We start from the raw sequence: 14,826 nt of genomic DNA on the forward strand, positions 1-14,826 counted from the left end.
CTGCTTTTTACATTTTGTATGACAGTGATGCTCGACGTGTTTTATTGGAAACAACGGGATCGTCAAGCATTTGTTAACCTTAAAAAAATAAAAAAAGAAGTTTGCAAACGTCAGTGGAAGCGTTACTGGGCAGAGGCGTAGATTTATGTATATTTGTTGCTCCAGCAGCCATCGGTGGCAGATGCATGTTTGAGTCACACTATACCACTTTAACTATACTGATAATTACTATTTAATTTCCTTTATTCTTCTGCTACCACTTGTTCTACACAATTAAGCTTAAGTTTCGCCTTTGTTTGCCCGAAATGAATTTATAAAAGTACTGCAGGAAAATTAACAGATTAATTTAATGTGCGAAAATCATAAACGGAGCACATCTTTAAGATGTTGATATTGATTACAGTATTGGGTATCGGTTGATGTGGCATCGAGTACTCGTATTCATAAAAGCTGCCTGAGACAACCTGGTGAGAATTATGTGACGCTAGCAGCAGGTAGACAAGGAGGACGAGTGACGCACGCCGTTTGGAGAATCTTTAATATTAATGAGAAAAACAAAAAGTAAGACAGACTGAATATTGTTCTGCCAGGTCTCAGCTCAGGGTCTCAGTGTTGTGTTGTGTCCGCTACTCTAAAGACGTTTCTGAAGACGCCAGGAAAGGGACAAAGTAAAATTCTTGCTGAGACGTGGAAGATTTCCTGAAATAATTGTCACGCAACGTCTGCGGGAACGTTCTGTCACAGAGACAGACTTTGAGCTTTAACTCCTTCAGCTGTGAATAGTTAACGATAAAACTTAATCTAAGTTCATTTAAAGAACATTCCTGATTTATTTTTCAAGTTACAGGTTACGTTTACATTTGTAAGTACTGGATATTTTGTCACGCAAAAGAAAAAAAAGCAATTTCTTTGTATGTTTTTGGGTATAAGTCATCAGGACAAATGAGACGCCATGTTTTTGTTGCTTTCCCCTGAGACAATTCGAGCTACAATAAAATGCATTTCCAGAGAAAACTTGTGCATTTCCATTCTTCAGGATTGTTTTTCCACACAAATGTCACATTTTTCTTACCCAGACCTTGAAGTTGTGTCAAATACTGTAGAACAACTCGTCATCCGAGGGAGACTGCAGACACAACTGAAGCATGGCAGCAAGGGGAAAACTGTTTTTGCCGCTAATCTAACAAAATTTGTTTTAAAAAAAATCAATGTTTACTTAGAAATTTTTGCACGGTGCTTGTTGGTTCGGTGGCCTGGATTGGAGCCTTTTCCGGACCGGTTCTGGTCCAAGAGCCTGATGTTTGAAACGACTGGCTTAGAACTGTAACCGTCATGGTGAACTTCTAACTGAAATGGTTGAATTGGTGTCGTTTGACCTTTTCTTCTCATAGAACAGTGTTTGATTCATCCGTTCACCTTCACGTGATGATTATCTTCATTTTTCCTTTACCTAATTGCCACAACTGTCCTAATCACATTTACTTTAAAAACTGTGTTTGATGACCAGCAGCTCAATTAAACTTGGGGTGCATCCTAATAGTCCCTCCTATCTCCTAACAGTCCCTCCTATCTCCTTTCCTTAACCCCTTAAGTGTTTAAGTGGCGGCCATGATTTGGAGCGTTGGGATTCTCACAAAGCTGAGGAAAGGAGGCTCAATGCTTCCTTTAGAACCTCCTTTAGCCTAGGAACCACTGACGCATCCTTTAGAACCTCCTTCAGCCTAGGGAACACCGATGCTTCCTTTAGAACCTCCTTTAGCCTAGGAACCACTGACGCATCCTTTAGAACAGGGGTGGGGAACCCTGGTCCTCAAGAGCCGCAGTCCTGCACGTTTTCAATGTGTCCTTGCATCAACACAGCTGACAGCAATTATTGGCTCGTTATCAAGCTTTCTGCAGGGTTCATCATGATAACTCAGGTGTGTTTGAGCAGGGAGACATGGAAAACAGGCAGGGCTGCGGCTCTTGAGGACCAGGGTTCCCTACCCCTGCTTTAGAACCTCCTTCAGCCTAGGGAACACCGATGCTTCCTTTAGAACCTCCTTTAGCCTAGGAACCACTGATGCTTCCTTTAGAACCTCCTTTAGCCTAGGGAACACCGATGCATCCTTTTGAGTAGTTTTTTCACCACGACAGACGTCACTAACCTTCGCCGCCGTCATATTATTATTACACCAGCTAGTGGAAGTGTGGTCTGATGGAAACAACAACGTGGTCGCCTTTCACTAACTCCTTTAGGAAGTCTCCTAACACCTTTTCCTAACTCCTTTAGGAAGTTTCCTAGCTCCTTTAGGAAGCCTCCTAACACCTTTTCCTAACTCCTTTAGGAAGTCTCCTAACACCTTTTCCTAACTCCTTTAAGAAGTCTCCTAACACCTTTTCCTAACTCCTTTAGGAAGCCTCCTAACACCTTTTCCTAACTCCTTTAGGAAGTCTCCTAACACCTTTTCCTAACTCCTTTAAGAAGTCTCCTAACACCTTTTCCTAACTCCTTTAGGAAGTCTCCTAACACCTTTTCCTAATTCCTTTAAGAAGTCTCCTAACACCTTTCCTAACTCCTTTAGGAAGTCTCCTAACACCTTTCCCTAACCCTTCGATGTCATCTCCCAAGTTAAGGAAAAGTGGATAGGAAAGGTTTACAAGTAAACACCTCTCTCCTTTATCAACATTCAAAACTTGCAGTGTCCATCACACTCATCTGTACTTAGACCACGTCTTCCTGTTTCAGTCTTCAAAGACGGTTTTCACCGGACCAACAAAGAAAAGTTCCCTCATATACACTGTAACCCCCCCCCACCCCCACCCCCCCAGTTACCCCGTGGCACACAATACGTTGTGTAGCATATAAAAACAAATATGCATTCTCCTCCTTCACCATCCAACCCATCAAGATTTTTCCGATCCACTTCCATTCCTTCACAGTTCATTAGATTTTCTTCTCCTTCGTCTTCATCTTCCTCTGTCTTCATCACGACACCCCCTCAGTCCCACTCCGTCTCCATCACTGCAGCACTCAATCCACTTAACCAGGAAGGGGGAAAAAAGCACTCGGGTAAACTAGTAACCACACAGAGGAATATTACGGCAAAGTCTATAATTTCTTTCGTGACTAAAATCCTCCAATAACTTTCGACGCCAGGATTTATTCTATGGATGTCAATATAATAAAGATTAATGTCAGCTCCTGAGCAGGTAAACTGATTTAAAGGTTTACTCTCCCCTGCATCCCTATAAGTTATTAATCACTGCCGTGTGCGCGTCACCCTTCCCGAGTCCTCGCAGCTCCAATGAGGAATGAGACGAACCTGGAGTCTGGATGGTTCCGCTCCTGCAGCGCCGCTCCGCTCGCCTCCAACACATGTTCAGCCCAATCAGCTGGATTAGAGGGTTTAGCACGAGTATCAATTACCTCCTCAGGAGGAGGCAGTGCCAGAACTTGGCCCGAGCCAAACTCCCAGAGCCGGTGGAGTCTGTGGGGGCGAGGGAGGCAATGAAAGAGGGCTTTCTTTGTGCGCCCTCTGAGATGATCCTCATTTGTTGGTTTTGTTTTTTTTTCTCCAGCTGGAGGATTTTATGAACGAGAAAATAAAGGGCAGCTTTCATAGTCAAATTTGTGTTTCATGTTATGCTGCTATTCTACAGTCTTCCTCGAACCCAATTATATTGTCCATGTAATTAAACAGTTTATTTAATTCAGTGTGACCTCTTTATGGATAAGCTTTAATTGTCCTAATACTGGCGTTTACATAAAGTTGTCTATCTGTGACTGAATGCTTAGGAGGGGGGGTCTGCAGCCTTTTAATACACTTTCTACTGAATAAAATAGCTTCAGGGCCACAAAACAAATCTTAAGAAGAAATTCTGAATAACCACAACTTTATTTGATTGATTGCTGTTTTTAGTCTTTTAAACTTTTTGGTCATTTGTGATTTCAGCAAGTTTTGTATATTTTCCTTTAAATGTTGTCATTTTAATTATCTTAACCAGTACACACACCCGCGCACACACATATATATATATATATATCTCAAGCCAGTTTTCCCATAGTCTCCACCTACTTGATTCATCTTACACGGCCTGGAAAACATTATTTGTTCAGTTCTGACAAAATAAGATAAATACAGTTTTGGACTATATCTAAAATCTGACATCTTTGAAAAACTTCCATTGGAAAAAGATTTGCAGCATCTCGCTCGCTCACTTCTCCAGAGCAATCCACTCACAGCTCCAGCAGTTGCGTTGCAACGCCAAGAAAACTCTGGTTATCGGTTTCAGAGATGCACCGCAGCTCGACGTCTGATAGAAGCTGGATTTAATGGGTTCAAAGACGTCAGGAGGGTTTCTGAGACGGATCAATCGAACCAGGAGCTGCTCCGGCTGAGAGAACAGGAAAAGTCTAGACACAAACTGTTTTGTTGGAGAATGGAGGCGGTAACGTGATAGCTAGTTTAGTTGTTCAGCAGCAAACCAACTGTTGATCTACTCTATTTCCCAGATCAGATTTACTCTAACTCACTAATCTGGGCACCGGGCAGGAAAATAGCAAAGTCACTTATCCTACCACTTTTCCTGAAGTGTATTTAAAGAAGGATACTGATAGTTCAACCAACAGCTACAGCTTTATTTAGATTTTGTTCCAGGAAAAGACGTTAAAATCTCTTAAATTAAGAAATTAAAGCAAGAAAGACTGTAAAATAAATGATTGAATGAGTTCAGTCGTGAGTTTGTTCCACAGTTTTACTGACAATTTTATGACTTGTGGTCACGAAGAAACCTGCTTCTCGTCTACGCTTTAGTCCAGATTGTCTCATCAACCTTTTCATTTAACATGCAAATCAAGCAAACAAGTGAAGTGCAGGAAAACACACTCTGAATGCAGCTCAAATTCCAACTGCTCCTTTTTTCTTTTTCCTTTCTGTTTGAAATTACATAATCCTATTCCCCTGTCAAATGATTCTAAATGGGCGGACCGAGTCTGTGAGGCCATTTGAAGTTCAGACTCGTAACCCTGTGACTAATTCCTGCCTGCTGGCAGCTGGAGCACGGTGCTCTGCAGACCCAGCGGTCTCTGGGTCATATATATATATATATATATATATATATATATGTATATATATATATATACATATATATATATATATTTAGTCTCCATATGTGTTCTCATACATGTCTTACCTCCATGCATACCTCATATCCATAGGCTACAATGCAAATGTTATTGTCAGTGTGCATCTGATTGGCTGTTTGGCAGCTTGTTTTTTATTATTGCACGGTTTCCCCCACTCCGTGTCCTTGACCCGCTCCATGCTGCCCCTCCACAACTAACACGATGAGGGTAATGGGATCATACATGACTGAGTGCATGCAAAATGCCCCAGTGGCGGCGCTGTCTGTGTGTGTTGTCCCACCGCACAGCGCTAACGCAGACTGACAGGCCAACATGCGTCTCCTCTGGTGCGCCGGAGGAAACTGCCAGAGCCGAGGCTCCACTCACTGCGAGGGAATGTACAAAGATGCAAGAGGGTCTAAAACACAACCGCGACATATGTCTTTCTCGGGACGGCCGTGTTGAGAGCGGGCCAATGCATGTGTGCTGATGCGATACGATTTACTCCATATGAATCTTCTTTAACGTGTGGTTTGGTTTTCTCTATTCAATTCAAGCAGTTTACACACCCTCCGGGACAGAACACATCATTTACTGTAAAACTAAGACGCGTAACCGAGCTCCTTCATCATGAAAGCAACATAAACATAAACATAAACGTAAACATAAACATAAACATAAACGCATGATGAGGGTAAAGTCTCGTAATGCCAAGAGCAATTGATACCTTCCTTTCTTTTGTTCTTGACTTTGTTTTTATTGAAATTGAAGTGGATGAGCTGATTTGTAATAGATGTAGTGCTAACGCAGGGGTCTGCAACTAGTGGCTCTGGAGCCACGTGTGGCTCTTTAGCCCCGCTGTAATGGCTCCCTGCAGCTGTCAGAAAATGGAACGTTCCAAAAAAGTTATGTTTATTTTATTTGCACATTGTGCTTTTTTTGTGTGTGTGAAAATAGTTAAAACAGCAAAGAAAATGACTAAACGACTAAAGCCTCCCTCCCTCGTCTTTCTTTACATTCTGGACGCCGCCGTATGCAAGTGCTTCCGCCTAGTGGAGGCGGAGTCTCCGGTGCTCTGGAGATCTGGAAATGAGGTTGTTTGTGCCTGGTGCGCCCACTAGTGGAGCATCGTGATGGTCCTTCTGAGCAAGCTTACCATAAAAATAATAGAACCTGAACAGTCCAGGGTGGAGCGTTGGACAGTCAACACCCTCCATTTACCCAAATACCAGTGTTGAAGGAGAACAACGCTGCACTTTACATTAAGTGGGCGTGTGGAAATCAGCAAAGCATTTTAGAAAACATGGTCTTTAATGTGATACGTTGAACTCTGCTGTGAATAAAGAAATACTCAGAAAATTTCGCACTGTCAAACTCCCACCATGCCTGTAAGACATCTGTGGATTTTCTTCCATTTAGCTGTCAGAACGTCAAGAAGCCTGTTATTAATGTCACCCAGCAAGCACCATTGTAATGTGTATGATTGTTCCTAATGTGTATTAACAATTCACCAAGTACGGCGCTTTTCTATGTGAGTCACATAGAAAAACATGTCATTCAGTCATCCTGACATGTGCAGATTATTCTTTCTTTTTTGCCTTCTCCGAGATGAGCTACGAGAAGGACGCTGACAAACACTGATATACTCCCTGAAGATGTGAAATGTGATTTTTTTTGTTTTGTTTCATTTAAGACTTAAGAAAAAGCTAATAAGACAAAATAGTTACCAGATTTGTAAATCAACCATTTATTCTGTCCTCAAGTGAAATCAGAAAAAACCCAAGATGAATCGTAATGCCACAGCTGCTTCAGTTCAGTTCAGCAAACTGGACACGACCACAAACACAGGAAGGAATTCAAACTAACTGAACTGAAGGCATAGAGATTAAAAAAGAGGCTTATTATCGCCACCTACTGGGAAGCACCAATACCACTTTTTTAAAGGATGAGTACATGAATACTAACTGTTAGCTGTTTGCCAGTACCGAATACCGATACCAGTACTTATTAAATTACATAAAGCCGAATTCTTACTCCATACGCAACCGATATGTGAAGCTTCTGCTTCAACAATACACACACCTCCAGCAGCCTCGAAGGCTCCAGTATTCGAGTGTACAGTACGCATACAGTACATATATACGCCTATATACAGTGTGCTGTATGCGGATTGCAGGCTGTAGACCGAGGGACGCACACACTCTACTTCATTGTTAATGAGTGTATCAATCAAACTTTAATCATGTGTAGCATCGCTCGTGTGTGAGCCCCGAAACTCTTTAGCATGTAGCATGTAGCATGTAGCACGGCTCACAGTAAAATCTCCCTGATCCACTGAGCAGTTGAATTACTGGACGACATCGGGGGAAGTCTGCTGGTCCAAATGTCTCTGGTGATGAGGTTGCTGGTGTTGAACCAACTTTCTTTCTCTGACTCTTGATATGTTTGCAGAACATAATTACCTTCGCCAGTGAACGTCGGAAGTTTTCCATTTATTTACTTACTGATTCGTATGTATTTTTACAAACTTTTTGCAAAAACTATTAACCTGAATTGCATGAAACCTTCAGGGATGATTTGTCATCATCCAAGGACCAGTCCATTAGATTTTGGGACGTTAGCGGCGTTTAACCGAAAAAATCCAGAAAAACTATAAAATAGTGTCTCATAAAAAGTGGATGAGAGAGGCACCTCATGTCTGTTGCCATGGAGACGCTCCCTGCTCAGTGTTTCACACAGTAATATAACTACCTGACCTCCCTAGTTAGCGTTGATATGTATTTTACATTTCTTTGTGTATTTTTAATATTCATCTTTCTGAACCATCCAGACAGGAAAATGTCCACTAATCACTTGGATGTTGGGGTAAATATAAAGTATTAATAGAATTGCCTCTGCCTAAGGTCTTTAATTTGAACCAGATCAATATGGAGACGTTCCCATTGGAAGCTCCATTTTGTGATATTTGGTTTGAAAAGTGAGACGCTCCTCACGCTGAGAGAAAACGTTTCCCTGAAGCTCCAAGGCCTTCGACTGATGAAGCCTTACGCCTCTCATAAGTACAAATAAATAGAAGCTCTGAGGCACATTGTGTTGGTCTTGCACTTCCTTTCTTCTCTTCCTGCTTCTCATCGTATTGCACTTAATATATTGTTGCCTCTCGCCATTTTGTAATGGGTTTGCCTTTGATTAATTAGCGCAGCTTCACCCGCTGTTTGAAATGGCCGGCAGCAGTGGAGTTGTGATCCTTAAGCCACACTTCAGACTCTCTCCGTCATCGAGCTCTGCTAGTTCAAGCCTGAGCAACACTTCACTTAATACGTTCACATGCAAAGGGTGAAAACTGCTTAAGGAGAGGCTTCCTGGCTAAATGGAGTCGTACAGCAACGCTTAAGTTTCGACTCTTTCCTTGGATCCAGTGTGTTATTGTGCTTCAATCCGTCCTGCTGCAGTTTTACCCAACATGCTGATCGAGATCCATTCTGTTCGACCGCCGTCTTTCTCGTCTTATTGTATATGCTGTATTACAATAAAAGCACATCCGCCATCAGAAGAGTTTCAGAAAATGTTCTCGTTTACACAGAAACACTGAAATCAGTGTAGTTTTCATGTTTCTTTGTGGAAACTAACTTCCTCACAAACAAGAAGCTCTGAAACCTGCACGGCCGAACTGTCATAAGAGAATACCCACCAATATAGACAATATAGTGACAGCCTGTGTGTTCATGTGATTTTAGCGTCTGTGTGGTGGGATTGAATTCCTGGGTTAGTGGTTATTAATGGTCCCAGACCTGTTACATGAATGAATTGGTTTATCCTTCAAAATTAGAGACTTGATGGCGTCTTAACTCCCAATGACTGTTTCCCTGATACCGACTGTACAGTTGATTTGTGTGGCAGGAGTTTACTGCAGTTTACTCCCCATACGGCGCAGTTGATCAGGACCAGTTTAGGTTTTTACTTTTACTTCGGTTGCATTTAAACAAAGCAGCAAACAAGAACTTTATTACAAAAAATGAATCGTCCAGCAGCCGAAGAAGGGATGGGCTGGAGCCTGCGGCTTATTTTGCCGATCCTGCACCATCAGAGGATTCCAAACTAAGATCAGTAATCAAATACAAAACTAAATGACAGTTTAAGTTAGAAATCAGTATTCAGATAATAAGTATATATCAAATTGACAGTTCACACCATAACTTTTAATTGTTAGACATCTTAAACTCTTTTTTGAGAACACACAGAGAATTACACCTTTTCAGTTCATCATTAAGTCCTTTCCTTAACTTCACTCCCAAAACTGACACATCTATATTTAACATTTGTTCTCACCTTAAAGGTTTCAAACTTTAACACCCCCTTAGATTTTAAATCGCCTTTCTTTGAAAAACTTATTTTAGAATACCACCTGGAATGCTGCTATTCATCACATGGAACATCATTTCTAATGTTTTTAAATGTATACTATGCAGCCATTTTAATGTGGATGATTGTATGAAGAGTTGCTGGTGGAATGCGGGTGTCCAGATCTATTTATCATCCTAATCACTCTTTTCTGCGCTTTGATTATTGGATCCACGTTAGATTGAAGCCTGGCTCATCACAACTACACTGCAGTCCAAATATTGTTGCTCTGGTTTTCTTTTTTTGTCTTTGTACACGCAGGGGGAAAAAAGGGTCTGATTTCTGTACACAACAGTACATTTCTCAGAAAAGTACCTCGTGAGGTACATAAATGGTCAAACTGTAGAGCTGTGAAGGTACAAAATAATTTCTGACGGCAAAGGGTACGCAAATGTACTTTTAACACACTGAGGGTACAAGCAAATAAAAGCAGCAAATCATTGACCACAAAATATTGAATAAAAAATAATTAAATTACAACTTTATTTACAGTATTTGATGCCAAATACAACAAAGTAGTTTCAGGACACTTTTAAAGAGAAAACCCAAAATAAGAAAAGGATTTAACCAAATATAACGGGATACTGGTGTATTTCCATGCAATTTCTGTACAGAATACTTTTATGAGCTCAGTACTTAAATATCAAATAATCGATTCATGATTTTATCTAATATTTAAATGACATTGTTGACAAAAATGATAATTTAATCTTTGATTTAATGTTGGACGTCACCTCACTGTCATTAGTCTGAAAGACCAGCAGGGGTCAGGTTTCCTGTAGGGGTCAAGTAATTATAATTACCGCCCTCCAGTAGCAGACGCTGTGGTAATCGAGGTCCACCTATTCTCCTCTGACGCCGCATGGATCTGCAGACGTGCAGCGAGGATTACAGAGTGGAACTCTGCAACAAGTAAATCGTTTCTAATGATGAGGTCGTGTTGTTTCCCCGCCCGCTCGCCTCCCGAACGCTGATTGAACTGGACGCCGGCCACGCTAATGATATAGCTTTCATTTGCGCTGTTGCCTTAATTAAAAAGTGAACGAGCAGCAGCTTTGGTCCGTTACCGGCTCACTTTGGCCACACAGATGCTCCTGATAGCAGAACGAGCTCCCTGGTCTCCGGGTGACTCCCGGCGGCCAAGGTTGTTTGTTTGTGTTTTAAAGAATCAGAACACTTGAACAGCAGAAACAAACAAAGACATTTCACAGAATTCGAAATTCAATCATAAACATCTTACATACGACAACAAAAAACACCTCCATGATGGGAAATCTGCCTTGAGACATTTCAAAAAGAAACGATGTTAGTCTTTATGTTTGATTTGCTTTCAACGAGAATTTTTCACAATAACTTTCTGAACACCGGCGTTCAGCGATCAATAAGATGTAAATATATACAGAGGTTGAGAGAAACAAAATATAAATAAAGTTACAAGAGCAGCATAAGACCCCATTTTAAAGATAAACAAAAACAGGTGGATGACTCAAACACACATGGCGGTGAAGCAGTGAGAAACAGAAAAGGAGACCAGCAGAAACAGTGGAGGACGTGAGGGAAACCCCAGCAGAGTCCAAATGAATATTTCAACACAGTATTGATTCAGGTACTGTCACCAACATTTATTTGTTTTCTATCTCAGCACCTCCATGCTCTCAATCCCACTCCCTCCATCTTTTGCTTTCTGGCTGTCACATTCAGATTAATCAATAATTTTGTTTTAACCCATTTCTCTCTCTCTCTCTCTCTCTCTCTCTCTCTCTCTCTCTCTCTCTCTCTCTCTCTCTCTCTCTCTGTCCCCTACTTGATCACATTGTCTCTCATTCATGTGGCGTCCTGGGGTATAATAATCAAATAACTGCCACAGAGATAGGCGTGTATCAGGAACTGGCGTGAAGTCTGAGCACTAACGTTTTCTGTCCTGATGCACGCCGCAAAAAAAACCAAGGTCCTCCCAGCTTTCGGGTTTTATGGTTAGACTGAGGAATGTTCCAGTTTATTGTGATCTCTGCTGTGTTTTCACAAAACTCCGTCTGTACTCACTGACCGACGCTGCCACCGTTGGAGTTCTGCTCAGGAAGCTTTCAGACTGAATATTGGTTCATTTCTACGGTCAAGTCGGGCGGGCCGGGCGGGCCGGGCGGGCCGGGCGGGCCGGGCGGGCCGGGCGGGCCGGAGCCTCTGAGAGAATAAAGTCGTGAGATTAGGCAAAGCAGGAAAAATGAGGGACGCGTGTTTCTGTGTGCTTCTCTGCTGGGTCGTTGTTTGGAGACTTCTTAGTGCCAGTGACGTGAAAAACCTAATGCGACGGCATATATTGACGTTCCAGATTAAAGTGAGTCCAACTTTGTGGGAAAACTTTGTGTTTGTTAAAACCTGCTGTTTTACAGCGTGTCCTCATCGCCGGGTGACTTTTAGTGTCCATTTATTTCCATGGTACTAAACTCAGGTAGAAACAGACCATTCTTGAGTGAAAATGATCATTTAGACCAGGAGCCTGGAACATTTATCCCAATTCAATCAAATTAAAGTATTTATGATATAATTTCAACAGCTGTTTGGCTGTTAAAAATTCTCATAATTTCAGGGTTTTTTAAAGCTGTTTCTGCCACACCCACCAAATCTAAAAAGGAAAAATAAAGAAAGGCGATGTACCTGAACGCACCACCACCCATGTATCTGCAGAATGAAGCTCATTAACCAGTAAAAATCTGTAAATTAGCGTCATTGTTTAAGCCGCAGGGTTAAAAGTGCGTGAAAAAAGTAGCGGCTTATAGTCGGAAATTAAGTTAAATAAAAAAATAAAATAAAATACACCACACCGTTACTGTTTAAAAAATAAAATGTGTATATATATACGTATATATATATATGTTTTAGGCCACAGTTAAACAAAAGTTAATTGCGTTTTTTGGAGTCTGTTTATATGACAACGGTGGTCGGAGCGACTGAAGACACAACTTTTCGGAAATGGCTCACAAGGTGAAACTTTTTGAATATGCTCCGACGCCGTCTCCATGGAAACGGGGGGGGAAACACATCTTTCTGAAAATGCTCCGTCTGCATCTCTGTATCGATGGTAGAAACGCTGCTGCTGCGCACCACGGCCGTAGAAACTGCTTGTCCGACCATTTCAACAAATTGTTCCCACAGAAATCCGATATTCTCAGGATTCCGTCAGATCACCTAATAAAGTTGATCAAGTATGAGTGGACGTGATGTGGAATCTCCTCTGGAGACAAGATTTCAAGGACATTCAACTCTGTCCTTGTCTTCCACTGCCATCAGACTTAGAGATTAGAAATCTTTAAGGGGTTTGGACGCTTTCGAAGCAGAATTACGCCGATGGTCTTCAGCAGATTGCTTGACAACCTGTGTGTGTGTGTGTGTGTGCGTGCATGTGTGTGTGTGTGTGTGTGTGTGTGTGTGTGTGTGTGTGTGTGTGTGTGTGTGTGTGTGTGTGTGTGTGTGTGTGTGTGTGTGTGTGTGTGTGTGTGTGTGTGTGTGTGTGTGTGTGTGTGCGCGTCAGACCTTGCGATGAAGTCCCATTGAGAAAAATAGACCATTAACCAGGCTTTTCTTGCCGCTGCTGCCTAATCAACCACTAACCCCCTCAGATCCTGCGAGTAATGGCAGCAGGCGCAGGAGAGGAGAACACAGCCGAACCAGAGACAATGAGGGATAAATGAAGAGAATGGGAGAATTAAAACCGAAGAGTAGAAAAGGCTGTTTTGGCAGAGAGGAGGAGAGGCTGCAGAGAACAAACAAGTCCGGAAACAATCCGAAGTCAAAGCAAACGTCAAAAGGCTGCCGAATGAACTCCTGACAAATTCAATGAAGCATCTTTCTACACATAGTAAAACACTTTCTACTCATCATTTTGATTTGGCCTGAATAATTTCTACTGAAGATTAAATCCATAAATCCTGAACGTCTGGTTGGAAAAATCGTCAATTTTATTTAATTAGTGTTAAGTCACATAGTCAAACAAATCTATCCCCGAGTGTGAGTAAGCTTTTAGTGTCAGCTTCTAGTCTTCAACATTTTCAATCATCATCATTATTCTTTACAGATGCTTCATTTCTAGAAAACCATTTCTCGCTCAAACCCCCATATATAGAAGTCTGTCGTTTAGAATTGTGTGTGCTCCATGGCAGCTGACACTGGATGACAGAGGGGAGAAATGGACCTCCGGAACAGAACCAACCAACAGTTTGGCGTCACTGTTGGTCCCAAGAAAACTTAACTTAGAGACCCTGGATTTATGTTTGAATCAGTTAAAGAAACAGTGTTCCTGTTCTATTTGTTTTACCAGAAAACATCCGTATAGAACAAAACTGTACTGGAATCTAGAACCGAGAAACGTTTATTTAGAACTGAAAGCCTTTATGGAAATGAAAGGCAGAATTAACCTAGAGAGACTGAAGTGTTTTAGTCTGAACACAATGAGAAACCCACATGCAAACATAGGTTTAGTGAATTCCTGCTCTTGTTTTTCATTCCCTCTCTGTGTTCTGCCATCGGCCTGCTGGTTTCCTCTCTCCGCCTTTGTTGTTCTCCCAATGTGACTCCACTTTTCTGCCCGGACGGACCAGAATTATCACTGTCAGAATTTTGGCTTTGAAAGCAATCCCTGCTATCACTGTATGTTTGGTCAAAATACAATTATAACCACCCAAAACAGATACAGCAGCAGACGGGAGTGTTGCCCAGTTCGCATAAAATTACTGTGTTCAACAAATCCCCTCAGTTTCTGCATAATTGCTGTCATGTTTGGACCTTGTGCTCCGGAATGGTAAAGTTTCTTTTTACACATATTGTAATTAGATGTCTAATTAACATGCTAACCTCTAAGCAGAGCTATTCATGAAAACAATTACCTTTTTTTCTTTTTCCACCATATTCCAAAAAGCACTGTCACATTAGTGTTGTTTTGTTTTAGTTTCCCTAAGGTATTAATGTGTGGTCAGAATGGATGTAAATAAAGATTATATATACAACCTTCCAAGAGAGACTCAGATTCCAGCTGAACGAAGCAGGTTGAGGTGGTTTTGATTAGGATTTCCATGGTTCACCTCTTGGTCTGATAACATGCCACCAAAAGAGTAATAAAGGATAAAGGTCACATCATGATACTGGAGGTATTTAACATGTCGAAGAAAGTTCAACATCTTCAGGATGAGGTGAAGATCTGGACTTTGAGTGTGACCACGAATCGAAACTCACTTCCTCAGTACAAACTGAACATTAAAGGAGCGGTCACCTGGTATCCTCACCTGTCCACTCGCCCTTAAATTCTTTAAATCAATTAATTTCAT

The 14,826-nt window shown here is 41.5% G+C and overlaps 1 protein-coding gene across 2 annotated transcripts in view; it reads left to right on the top strand.

Moving 5' to 3' along the window:
• Positions 1 to 14,826, top strand: part of naaladl2 (N-acetylated alpha-linked acidic dipeptidase like 2) — a 376,461-nt gene that overhangs the window by 279,785 nt on the left and 81,850 nt on the right. The window lies entirely within an intron of this gene.

This window comes from Lipophrys pholis, assembly GCF_963383615.2.
Source record: "Lipophrys pholis genome assembly, chromosome: 10".
Classification (NCBI taxonomy): domain Eukaryota; kingdom Metazoa; phylum Chordata; class Actinopteri; order Blenniiformes; family Blenniidae; genus Lipophrys; species Lipophrys pholis.